The 13,266-nt window shown below is 46.9% G+C and overlaps 1 pseudogene; it reads right to left on the bottom strand.

Annotated features, from left to right (window-relative positions):
• Positions 1-1,594: 1,594 nt before the first annotated feature.
• Positions 1,595-13,266, bottom strand: part of LOC144148502 (uncharacterized) — a 65,470-nt pseudogene continuing 53,798 nt past the window's right edge.

Genomic DNA, 13,266 nt, shown 5'->3' with positions numbered 1-13,266 from the left:
GTGTTGCATGAGCATATGTGTAGCTCAGTCCATGTCGGGAAAAGGGAAAGCTTTTATCTTGAGGGCGGTGCGAGGTCCTGTTGGCTTGAGTTTCTAGATGTGGTCGGGGGCTGCTGGAGCGGAAAGTGTCTGGTCGCAGAAGAATGACTCCGGGAGGGTCATTATTGAGCCGTACATCATTTACGCTCGGCTGAAGCCGATGCCTACCTTCGCCGTTGTGCGCTGGCCAAGGAGAACGAGCGGGAGCTTTTCCACCGTGCTGGTGATTGAGTTTCCCTGTAAGTGCCGCTCTGAGTTGCCTGTGCAAGCGCTCAAAGAATCCCGTTCTGTCGGGGTGGTAGGCAGTTGTATGCTGCAGCCTCGTGCCGAGGAGGGTCGAAAGCGTGGAAAAGAGGTTGCTCTGGAACTGCCGTCCCCGGTCAGTTGTATTGCGGGCGGGGCAGCCAGAGCGGGACACCCATGTCTGAATAAAACCCTGCGCGACGGTCTCAGCTGATATGTGCGCGATTGCTATAGCTTCGGGCCATCGGCTGTATCTGTCAATGCATGTCAGCAGCTACATGAAACCTTGGAAGGTCGGTAGCGGTCCCAGCAGGTCGAGGTGAACATGGTCAAACCGCGACTCAGGAGTCCGAATTTCCTGTAGTGGAGCCCGAGTGTGGCGAGTCACCTCATCGGGAAGACACGTTTCACACATCTGAGGCCAACGTCGCACTTACGCGTTCACGCCGGGCTAAAAGAATCGTTTTGTTATCAGCCGCTGGGTGTCACGGACAACTGGGTTGCTGATCGGGTAGAAAGTGTTGAATACCGCACAGCGACAATTCAGTGGGACGCAAGGTCGTAGGATTGCCTTGGAGGTATCGCAGGTTATCGTGCCCTGGGCGTAAGGAAGTGTAACTTCCGAAATCATGAGTGACAATCCCCCACCTTTCAGTCTCGTCAACTCTGTCCTGCCGCTGAGCCTCAGCCATCGCCTCCAAATCCAGGACTTTTTTACTGGAAGCGTTCACGCAAGACAAGGCGACGGCTGCTTCGTTTTCGACCCGGTGAACGTGGCGGGTGTCTGTAGAAAACTCAGAGATGAATGAGAGTTTACGAATTTCCCGTTCTGAGTCGGAGGAACTGTTGTTGAATAGTTAGGTGAGGGGTTGTGGTCTGTCAAAATTTATAACTCACCATCTTCCAGGAAGTAGCAGAAATGCTTAATAGAACAATAGACTGTGAGCATCTCCCTTCCAAAAGTGCTGTACCGTACTGCTGCAGGCTTCAGGCGTTTTGAAAAGAAGCGCAATGGGTTCCACTGTGCACCCTCCTGCTGCTGTAGCACTGCTCCGACCGACATTGAGGAGGCGTCCACCATGAGACGTGAACTAGCTTCTGGCAGTGGATGAATGAGAAGGGTAGACATGGGCCGCTCGTATTTACCTTTCTGCAAAGCGTTCTGGTGTTCGTCAGACCAAAACAATTCTGTGGGCTTTTGGTCGTCTCGGCGGAGCAGGTCGGTCAATGGCTGGAATACCTGAGCTCAAGGAGCTTACACTGAGCTTACACTTCTACCGACGGTAGAAGTGTAAGAGCCCGAGCAACTCTCTCAGCTTGCGGAAAGTTGTTGGAGCAGAAACTTCTTGAGGTATTCCACCCTCAATTCCAATGGCATAATGCCTTCAGCAGTGATGTGCTGGCAGAGGAAGTTGAGAGCCTCTACATCAAACACGAACTTTTGAGGTTTCAACACAAGACCATGCTCATTTAGACGCTGAAAGAGCTGGCGGAGGTGCTGTCCGTGCTCGGTAGGAGTTCTGCTGGCCACCAAAATGTCATCCAGGTAGATAAAGACGAAAGCAAGACCCCGAGTGACCTCATCCATAAACTTTTGAAAGGTCTGTGCTGTATTTTTCAAGTCATAGAGCAAACGAACAAACTCAGACAGGCCGAATGGAGTTGCTATGGCTGTTTTTAGAATGTTCTCCTGTTCGACGGGGATTTGGTCGTATGCCGCTACGAGGTTGATCTGGCTGTATAGTTTTGTACCGGCCAGCCATGCACTAAAATCGTGAATGTGTGGCAAAGGATACTGGTCCGGCGTCGTAGGTGCGTTCAAGGCTCCGGTGTCACCGCACGGGCGCCAGTCGTCCCCATCTTTTTTAGGCACCATATGCAGCGGTGATGAATGGTTGGTAGACGAATGGTGAATACTTCCCAGCTGCAACATATGCTCCAACTCACTGCGTGCAGCTTGAAGCATGTTGCTCGACAGCTGAAGTAGCCGGGCGGTGACTGGCGGCCCGGTGGCGACGATGTGGTGAGCCACGTTATGTTTCACCGGCTGTTCCGAGTTTGCGGGGCTTGGTTAGAGCAGGGAATTCGGCCAGGACGTGGTGTTAGGCAGATAGTGTTTGTAAGGCGAGATGCCAGATTTGCAGATGTTTGACTCCAAACCACGTACGGTGAGGGATGTGTTGTTATCCTTGAGGCAATGGTAACATACGCTGACATCCAGGTTGAAGTCGATCAAAGGCTCCTCCGAGTAAGCCGAAATTAACTTCCTCAGCCACCAAGACCTAGCAAAACAGGCACCTGAGTCTGACGTCTATTGTCAGCGAGTGAAGCCGTACGTGGTGATGGCAGTGTTGTTCACTGCCTCCAGCGAGGATACGCTCTTGCTACGTCGGCGATCTTCGGGGATTGCCGGGACAATAGAGATTTTGTCTCCCGTGTCGGCTAGCATGCGCGAGTTGCTTACGCGGCCGACTACGAAGGACAGGCGGCTGTGTGGAGGGCCGATGTCGTAAGCTGCCGTTAACTACTGGCCCCAGCGTTTCCCGGAAGGGAGCATGGTTGAGTACAGCAGCTGGCACCCGTGCCGAAACGATGGTGGTACCAGCAAACTAACTAATGGCTATCTCTTCAATGGCTTCTCTTAGAAGAGCTTGGCTGCCTTGAAGGGTGCCGTTTGCGTCATTGCTCGCTCTTTCGGGGAGCGCCAGACAACAAAAGTTGCTACATGGTCTCGGTAAGTTGTTGCGCTGTCTTCTCAAGGCGCGACAGTTGATCTGGTTATTCAGGTGTTCTTGCAGAAGCTATGGGCGCAAAGTTTTGAGTAGAGTATTCCGTGATGCGATCGGCAAGTTGCGCCCGTCGATCAAGGGACGTCTTATCTGAACCCGCGAGAACCACGCGCACCGACTGGGGCAGCAGTTGCAGAAAACGTTAACGAAGAAGTGGGAGCGGGCTGTCCTGAAGCGCGTGCACACCGAGTAGTTGCCGCATCTGGTGCAGCAGTTGGGAATGTCGTCGGTCGCCCAGCAATTTCCGACATAAGAGCTGCTGAAGTCTGTTTTCTTCAGGCGCCTCGAGGCATTCCAGAACCGTGTTTTTGAGGGTGTCGTATTCCCCTTGTGTGGGAGATGAAACCAAAAGATTCAGCGCTTAAAGGTCCAACGAGACGAAATACTCAACGAGACGAAAGGTCCAACAGTGGATATTCCGTCTCAATGGATCGTTGATCTTGTTGGACATTGAGGCTCGATTGGACCTTCAGACTCGGTGAATATTTCGTCTCGTTTAACATTCAGGCTCGGCTGGACCTTTCTTCTCGCCCGACATTCCGGCTCGATTGGACCTTCCGTCTCAATGGATCTTTCGTCTCGTTGAGCATTCAGACTCCTACTATAAATAAATATCTATAGCATTTAAAGTTACCTTGAATGCCCTCTAACGCAAAATGGTTGTGGGACCTTCTGCATTTTTCCGTGCAGTACCTTTTACACGATAATTTGAAGTAAAATTTATGCCTGGCACCTATGATTTCTCTCGTAAAATATGAGTCTGCTTGCAACACTATGGACGGAAGCAAGCTTGGTCGCGAGTACTTTGCTGAGAGTGCCTACGTAGGACTTCAATTTTTTAATTATGACCTGTTTTATCCTTTTGGCAAACTATACTGTTTTTTTTGTTTTTTTGGTGTGCAGTAATACCAGCGACAATATAATGTTCCCGAGCTTCATCCGCAGGCAGGCACGTGAGCGCTATGCCAACAAGCGAACAGTCACGTGCTGTTCTAAACAAAAAAGAGGGTGCTGTTGCAGTCACCTGAGCCTTCATTCGCACAGCCGTCACCTTCACCGTCACGGCACCGTGAGGTGAGAAATCCGCGATAGAGACGTATACGGAGTAGCATTCGTACTGGTGAACTCTGTCAGAGTACAGGCTGGTACAGGGACGTCTGTCTAGTGATCAGTTTAGCCTTGAATTGAGCGTGCTTAATCTTAAAAGAAAAGAAAATAGCTTTAATTTTTACGTGTGCTCCCGTATTGTGAAATTTACCCTTAAACGTTTGTTTTCTGATTGCCTGGTTTACCACAGGCGTGGTACCGTTGCGTTGACGGAACGGAAACACAGAGCTGGGGTTCCTGCCAACATAGGCGACCAATATTCCGAGGAACTGTAGCCCATTACGAAAGGCGGGAACGTGATGGGTACGTGAAGTGGTTAAAAACGGCTGTGTGAATAAGGGCTGACACCTACCGTGTACGCGAGCGAGTGTCCGTCCACTGCTCGCAGCTTGTATGACGCGGTCGATGCGGATGATGTTTGTATATTCTCAGCTCGGTCTCATCAAGGCGCCATTTGATGTTTCCTTTGTCATACAGAATTTCACCTAATAATCAGTTATTGAGATAAAACATTCAACTTCAATAACTTCCCTTCTGGCTTTTCGTTTATATTTCGCGTCCACTTATACAAATGATGTTATTGTGCTTCACACTGTCACACGAGCAAGACCAAATACAAACTTCAAGCCTTGGAATGATCATAGTATTCACATTTCATATCTGGAAACTTTTCAAAAACCGTCTTTTTTACGTATTCCCTTTTATCATTCGTCCGAAAAACTAGAAATTTTACAAGGCTTCTGTCCGATGCCCTGAGCAGCATAGACTCAGCAGCAAGACAGACCGGTTGTTACATCGACAAATAAAACACCTGAAAAAATCCTGAGCATATCGCTCCTTCGTTGGCGCTTAGCCTTCGCACGAAGGTCGCATTTTGTGTTCTTTTTTGTTTGGCACTGGGAACAACGACACCTTGTATCACCTTGTATTCAATGAGCTACGTGTGCTGGAGTGTGACCACGAGGGTTCCTTCATAGTTATGCAGGAAGTTCCTTTTGGTGAGAAGGCCTTAGCCACGGTCGATAAAAACTTCACGAAAACTGATGTTAACTTGCTTGCAAAAAAAGAAAGCTGTTCTCTCTTGACTGATATGAATTTGAACAAATTGGCTCATGCAGTCAAGAGGGCCAACAAGCTTAACCTTGATTTTTACTTCACCGCTAAAACGCACAAGCGTAGTATTTGTTTTCGTGTCATTATTAGAGAGAGAGACTGGTGCCAATTTTGTGTTTCTGGTTTTTTTCATCAGAAGTGTTTATCGGCTTTGCACGTGGAAGATCCTTTTTGTGCCCGAACTCACTCGCTGTAGCGGAATATCGTTATACGCATACCCTTTCAGATACCACTGCCAATAGCATTGCCATAGATGATTTGTAATCGCTTCATCATTCTGACCATCTGAGAGTTGTTAAAGAGTGCAATATTTGAGAGAATGATGAAATGGCGTTCAAGATTGCGACCGGCATTACTGCCACGTCCTTCCTAGAGATATTTTTTTTATTTATATTCTTGGGTAATATATTTTGATGGTGAGGTGCTTGTGCAGAAGTCCGGTTGGTGTACTGGCTTGCGGTTGGCCCCAATTGATGACAATGATGTTTGTTTTCTGGCGCAAGTGCCAGGAAGGCGAAAGAGTGCCAACACAATGGTTGTGTCGTTTCTGGTGTAAAAGTTTAAGTAAAATAGAAATGTGATCATTTACTGCGGAGTGTATCGAGCCCCTTGTTTCAAAACAAACTCTGGAGTGAGCCAGATTATTATGACTTCAAAGTAAACAATGAATGTTCAATCAAAGCTATCCGCGCTGAAGGGATTCTTACATAAGTCGTATGAGATGCCATTTAAAAATCCAATGTCTCCAAGGTAAACAAAGAGCTGTTTACTTGAAAAAAGGGTTTATCACCTAAAAACAATGATGGGCGAAGTGGAATCGTGTGAGTGCACAGTTCCTGGAAAGGCTTCTTTCTCGCAATGAGGAAGCGCGGATATTCGACGAGAGCATACATTACTGAAAGACGATGTCAACAGCTGTTGCATCGTGGCGGTGGGGCTCCATTTAAAAGATGGGGATGAGTGGCATTTGTATGGCCTATACGTACTCTGCACCTGTATACTGCTGTTGTTCTGTGATGTTTTTCTGTGTAGTAGCTGCCAATTTCGGGTTTTATAGTGTGGAGTTTGTTTCCTGTCTGTGTGTCTCAGTGTTTCTGCCAGCGTTTTTGTAGTGCCTTACTAATGAGCGCTTTTATGTCAACATAGAACAGCTGAGGAACATCGATTTCACAGCGGAGTGCTGCTGCGGAGGCACTCTAGTCAGCGAGCTCATTTCCAGGAATTTCGCAGTGCCCAGGCACCACAGCACACTATTAGGGTCTGTTTGAAAGCATACGCTGATATGATGTCCTGAATGACCTTGGTTAATATCGCATTTCTACTTTTTTGGCTGAGCGTAACGCTGTTACATGCTTATGGACTCTGTGAATATAAATAATTGTTGTGTTTTTGTTTGTGCTATGTGTTCCACAGTTATTAAAATAGCATGTGCCTCTGCGTAAATATACGTGTTTCTGTTTAGCGTTCTTGTACTGGAAAAGTGGGGACCACGCGCCGCATATGCTACGGCAGTGGAAGAAGTTGAGTAATCCGTATAAAAAGCAGTGTAAAAAGCAGTGTATAAAAAGTAGTGTAGGCAGCAGATTTCAGGGTGCAATAAACTTGGTGATGTTTGTTTTGTTAGTGCCGCTCAGGAGACACCAAGGTCATCTGCATCTGCTCTCACTCGGAGAGAAAAAGCAGAGGGAATGACAGACGGCTCAAAAACAAGCTTTCATATGATGTATTTTGAATAATATTACTGAACGAATGATTCCTCATCGAGGTGGCTATTACACAGTTCGAAAGCACCATGTAACGCCATGTATGTGCGTTGGTGCTGTAAGCACCACTGGTCGGTTTCAACATACAGGCTTTCTACACGGCCGTCCAGAAAGCCCCAGACCCAAGGCGGAGCACTAAATGCAACACTAGGTCGAGCATTTTGAAGCTATTTTAGAAGCAAAACCATACACCACAATACTGTAGTCTATGCGCGATCACTCTAAACTTTTGAAAAGACGGAGCACGCATGTCTTATCGGCACCGTATGATTGGTGGGATAGTGCTTTATTGACTTTCATAGTTTTAGTGCGCCTAATTTTGAGTTGTTTAATTTGGGGGATACATTTGAGCATTTCGTTCAGCAGAATACCCAGAAACTTGTGTTAAGACTTCAAGGTCAGGCCGGACTTCAAGCTGCCGAAAAAACAGCACACGTGCCCGTTTCAAGATTCATCTTAAAACATTTTCATAGGCCACTTTTCCAGTTTACTAGCAGAAAGTTGTAACTGCAGCTCGCAGATTGATCGATTACAAGACTTAAAGCTGATTTGAATATCATCAACATAGACTGAGTAGAAAATTGCGGGTGGCAGTGCCTTTTTTAGTGAGTTCATTTTGACAATGAAAAGTGTACAACTCAGTACTCCACCCTGTGGGACCCCGTTTTCTTGAGTGTGCATTCTAGAAAGTGATTCTCCGACGCTTACGCGAAAAGCTCGCTCAGATAAACAGCTTTGTATTAGGGTTGAGCATATACATAGATACACCGTCGGCTTAGAGGTCACGCAGGATACCATAGCGCTATGCAGTATTGGACGCCTTCTCCGTGTCGAAGACAGTGCTGTCTGTGGACAAAAGCATATTTAACATACGATTCCAATGCCACAAGCTGGTCGGTTGTAGATATTCCCGAACGGAAACCTGCCTGGCAGCTATTTAGAATTACGTGGTATTCTAAACAGTACATGATCTTTCTATAGACCATCTTCTGTAAGAGTTTAATTAAACAACTGGTAAATGCTATTGCCGATAGTTAGAAAGAGAAGAGGCACGTTTTCCTTGTTTAAGCAATGGTACCACAATTCCCTCTTTACAAGCCGTGGAAGATGTCCTGCACTCCATATCACGTTAAACAAATAAACGAGTGTTTCGAGGGTGTCTGCGTTGAGGTGTTGCATCACTGTGCATGTGATATGGTCTGCACCTGGTGCTGATATCTTACAAGTCGCTAAGGCAACCTTAAGCTCGTGGATAGATAATGGACAGTTGTGAGAGTCTTGTGACGATTTATTGATGTCCCTAATAAATTTGCGCTGGGCAGATGTTTTGTACCTCATAAATCTGTCTGTGTAGTGTGAAGAGCTTGATATAGGTTCAAAGTGTTTGGCCAGCGTGTTTGCCTGGTCTTCTAATGTATTAGCAGTGGTGCTAATAATGGTTAAGCTTGTTTTGTGCCCTTTGAACTTTCTTAATCAGTTTCACACATTGCTTGTGTGAGTGTAAGAGTTAATACAATCCACAAAAGCTCTCCAGCTGCTAGTTTTGGCTTCTCGGCGAATACGCCTCCCAAGTGCCTTGGCACGCTTGAAAGCAATAAGATTCTGTGCCATTAGATACCTTCGGAGGTTACTCCAGGCCTTGTTTTGTGCTTTGCGTGCGTTTCGACGCTCCTCAATCCACCTGGGTTTTTTTGAAATTTTGAGGAGTAGCGGAGGTTAGAGGGATCGAAATCTTTGCAGCTTCTATAATGTGGGCGGTAACAAATCTACAAGCTTCATTGATGTGTAAGTGTTTTATGGATGTGTCGAAGAGCTGCGACCTTTGCCTAAAAGCCACCCCGTCTGCGCAGTTTTTTTAGAAATTTTATGGTAAATTGAACTGTCAGAGAATGCATTTAGACACATAAGAGTGACAGGGAAGTGGTCACCTCCATAAGGGTTGGAGTCCACATTCCACTCGAACGAAGGGATGATATTGGATAAACCACTTGCTAAGCCGATGTGTGAGTAGGTGTTGTGTGTTGTGCTGTACTATGTAGGTTTACTTTTATAAATATACAGGCACCAGATGACAGTAAGAATCTTTCAATTAAATGGCGCTGGCTATCTTCACGTTCACATCCCCACAGTTTATTGTGGGCAATAAAGTAGCCCACCAGTAAGAATGGATCCGGTAGCTGGGTAACTAAGGATTCATATCTGGACTACAAGAGGGAGAGTAAGGGGGAATATATATTGTAGCTATGCTTATTAACCTGTAAGCGAATATTACACGTACAGCAACCACTTAGCGAGGGTGGTGGGTGGTCAAAGCAACAAATTGACAGGGAATAGAATGTTGTATTACTATGGCTAAACCACCAGAGGAGTGAGAACAGTCGTATCTATCTTTCCTAAACACAGAATAGGCTTCAAAAGGTTTGTTACAATCGTAAGGGTGTTTTCTTAACACATAAGACGGTTAATTGGTTTGTATGAAGATTTTTGTGTATGTCATTCTAGTTTTTCATTAAGGCCCCGCAGTCCCATTGTGTAATGCATTGCACTACCTTAAGGGTTTAAAGAGAGAGTGTAGCGTGTATCTGTTTTGCAGATGGGTGTCGTTATCTATGTTACTGAGCCTGCCTTAGGGCCAGTTATGCGCGGAGCTGTTTTTTCCCGCGACCGATGCTGCACGCTTCTTGCTTGTCTGTACAGCAGACCGATCTGGCGTGGGTGTTAAGTCCATCTCTTCATCCGACGGCAAAGTAGTAAATGCAGGATCGGCCTCCTTTTGCCGTATACCTAGGGCAGCGCCACTTGTGCTTGCCGCGCTGGCCAATGGCGGCTGTAGCGGCGTTGTGCGCGTATATGTCGATGCAAGGCCACCAACTTACCTGCCTACTGTGCCAAATAGCTACAGCCCAGGAGGACTGGAAGGGAAGCCGTCTCTACCCACGGGGTTCGTTGCCACCTCAGCCGAAGTGGAATCCACAGGCTTTGTTACCACATTTAGGGCAGCAGAAGCCAGCCCAGTGAGGGGCGGGGGTGGGACTAGGTCAGCGTTGCTGCAATTGGTCACCACCGACACCGGACGACCCTCCAGCCCCCGATGAGCAGCGTCAGCCAAACATCCTGAGGGAAGCATCGAATGTCTTTTCCGTGCTTCTGGATAAGACAAGTTGTGGGTCACTTTGAGGCTTATGATTTATTTCTCACTTTTGAATTTTTCGCAAGAACGGGAGTACGCTGGTAGGGATCTTTTCCAGTTAACAGAGTGAAATTGTGTTGCATTACACGCATCTGTCTGGTGGTCGTGCTTCGAGCATTTTGCACATGTGTTTTGCCCTCGGCTGATGTTGCCACTGTGCCCTTAACTTTGACATTTGAAGCAACGTCGCGGGTGTTTTGGATGTACGCCCAGATCTAACAGTGAGAAGCACAGCTTTGACACATTCGGGGAACGTACTACGATCAAAAGTCAAGATGACACGTTTGATTTTGATCTCATTTCCATCGCGCTTCATTGTGATACGTCTAACATCTTTCACTCCTTGCTCAGTGAAGCCCTCAAAAATATCTGTCTCAGTTTCATTTAGGAGTTCAGTATCCGAGAGCACACCTTTGCAGCTGTTGAGGGTTCGGTGAGGTGTTACAGTGATCTGTATGTCCCCTATGCTTGTTTGTTTTAGAAGGTTACCAGATGGTTCTTTAGTACTCACCCCAATAAGCATACCACCAGATGCAAGTTTTGCGTCATGGTTTTTTCTAACTATACCTTCAATGAACTTGGGGATCAGGAAAGATTTTCAAGTCAACAGTCGGCATCCCAGGCGGCACAGAAAGTGTGCCCCAAGACCGGCCCGTCTATGGCCGCTTTCTCGCATGTCCGGCCAGCATCCAGGTTCTGGCAGCCACTGATCATGCGTTTAACGGCCAACATTCGGCAACCAGCGCTTCTGTATTTTTCCGTCCGCCCGTGTCCGGACGCAGAACGGCAGCTAACCGGCTGCCAGACATTCAGTTCTCTTACGGCTGCCGATGTTGAGAAAGAGAACGGCCGAAGTACGGCCTTAGGACATCCGTTTTTTCTTCGGGAAGCGGTAATCGGCCGAAGCACGGCAATCGACCGCCCACAGAATATGCGTATTCTTGCGGCAGTTGGTGTTCGAAGGGAGACCGGCCGGAGCGCGGCTGCCGTGCATTCGTTGTTTCAACGGTGAACCGCGCGTCCGGCGGTAGAATATTCGTTTTCTTCGGTCAACCAGTGTTATGAAGGATATCGGCCGACGTACGGCCCCCGAATATACGTTTTTCATTCGGTTAGCTGTCCTCGGCCTATCACGGCAAGCGAATGGCCACAGAATATTTGGCAACCGGTGTTCAAGAGGAGACCGGCCTACGTAAGGTATCTGATTATACGTCATTTTTTCGGCAAACGGCAGACAGCCGAACAACGGCACGCGCCTGGGCGCCGAGAATTCATGCACAGACGTGTTTGGAAGGACCGGCCGGTTTTTTCCCGGGGGGAGAAAAAGCCGTTAGGGAGCCGAACGACAGGGAAGCGTTTTTCATCCGCTCCGTGTTTCTACGTTTTAAATGAACGAACATCATTTGTCAAACAGTAATGAGTGTTCTCGGTGAACGGGCAAGGTGCAAGGACTCACTGGACATTAGCAGGGAACCTTATAGGCCATCGAAATGTCATTTATTGCCACAAGAAGACTGTGCCACACCGATGGGTGAGCTAAGCCTCGCCAGTCATCGCCGCTACCACGCCTCGGCTGGCGGCTTCGTCGACGCATCAGCTCGAGGCTATTCGCCCCCGCAAGAAATAGAGAGCATTGGAGACACCGACCAGGCAGAAATGTCCGATCCGAGATGGAGATGGTTCACCAAAATAACTAGCCTTCAAGGGCGTCGAGCAAGCGGCCACCACGCAGGAGCTAAACCGCCACCATGTCAAGGACTCCCCACTAAAGAAAGGCAAGTGCGAGCAAAAGCGCAAGTTATTCTGCTTATAATTGAACTGCGACAAGCAATGTTGCACAATGTTGTTGGTGATAAACGTAGAAGAGACTCGCTCGTGCATTCGTAGGATCAACTTCATGCCCTGCACTATGTTACTTCATGGGAATTGTTTTAAATTTGCAATAACAACAGAGCCTTGTCACTGACGAAGCCTAGCTGTTAATTTAGTTCCGATGTTTGAAGGTGAGCTTAGCTACTCTTGGGATATGACTCATTTGGTTAAACATAATCGCCAGCATCCTAGCAAACACGGATTTTGTCAGGATTTCCTTGCTCAACGCAGATTTTTGAGTTCACGCACGATTTGGCTCTTGCAATAGATCAGCTTAAAGTGGTTGACTGTATATTCTTGGACTGCAAAAAAGCAAATGATGGTGTTTCATACCACCTTCTGCGTAGTACATTTCATCCTATGAACTGAATGAATCGGTTTTTGCATTGTTATTACTATTGGCCCTATAGCTTTGTTCAAACGAACTGTGTAGTTTACCGGACTATAGCGAATGAACGTGATTCCGTATACCTGCAGCTTTATTCTAATATAATAACATCCTGGTGCGCTGATTCAGAAAAGTTTTTGGATGTTAAACAGTGTGTTAACGGCACCTTTACAAGAAAACCTTGATTCCAATTGAATACGTATACCGTAAATTATGCTGGTGTGACAATGGCGGAGGAATATATTACCTAGGAGTTTATTTAGGGAGTGGTTAGTGGTTAAATAGGCAGACACCATAAAAGTTACAATTTACGGCTGCATATGTGTTTGGCTTTCGGAGACGAAATTTCAGTGAACCTCCATCTAACTGAAAAGAACAACCGTATTTCACTCATGTGGGCTCAATCTTGGAGTACGCATGTATTTTCGTGGATCCCTACAACAAAGATCTGGTTGATACGCTCGAAAACATACAGAACATGTCAGTGCGATTCGTATTAGGTAATTGTCACGCTCAACTTAGCATGAGAGAAAGTAAAAATAAACTGAAATGGCAGGATGTGAAAGACCACAGACGAAACCACAGGTTGAACTTTTTTCGTAATATCTATCATTCGAAAACTGGAGTAGAAAGGGAGAAGTATGTCCAAGCACCATTCTACATATCGCAAAGTGGGACCGCTAGCTTAAAGCAAATTATTAACTTTCCTTTAAAGGTGACGCCTTGCGCGATTCATTTTATTTTACATCAATACTGCAGTGT

Source organism: Haemaphysalis longicornis, unplaced genomic scaffold (assembly GCF_048455015.1).
Source record: "Haemaphysalis longicornis isolate Haplotype H1 unplaced genomic scaffold, Haemaphysalis longicornis Haplotype H1 scaffold_8, whole genome shotgun sequence".
In the NCBI taxonomy this organism is placed as follows: domain Eukaryota; kingdom Metazoa; phylum Arthropoda; class Arachnida; order Ixodida; family Ixodidae; genus Haemaphysalis; species Haemaphysalis longicornis.
This window is presented reverse-complemented; position numbering and strand designations above follow the sequence as displayed.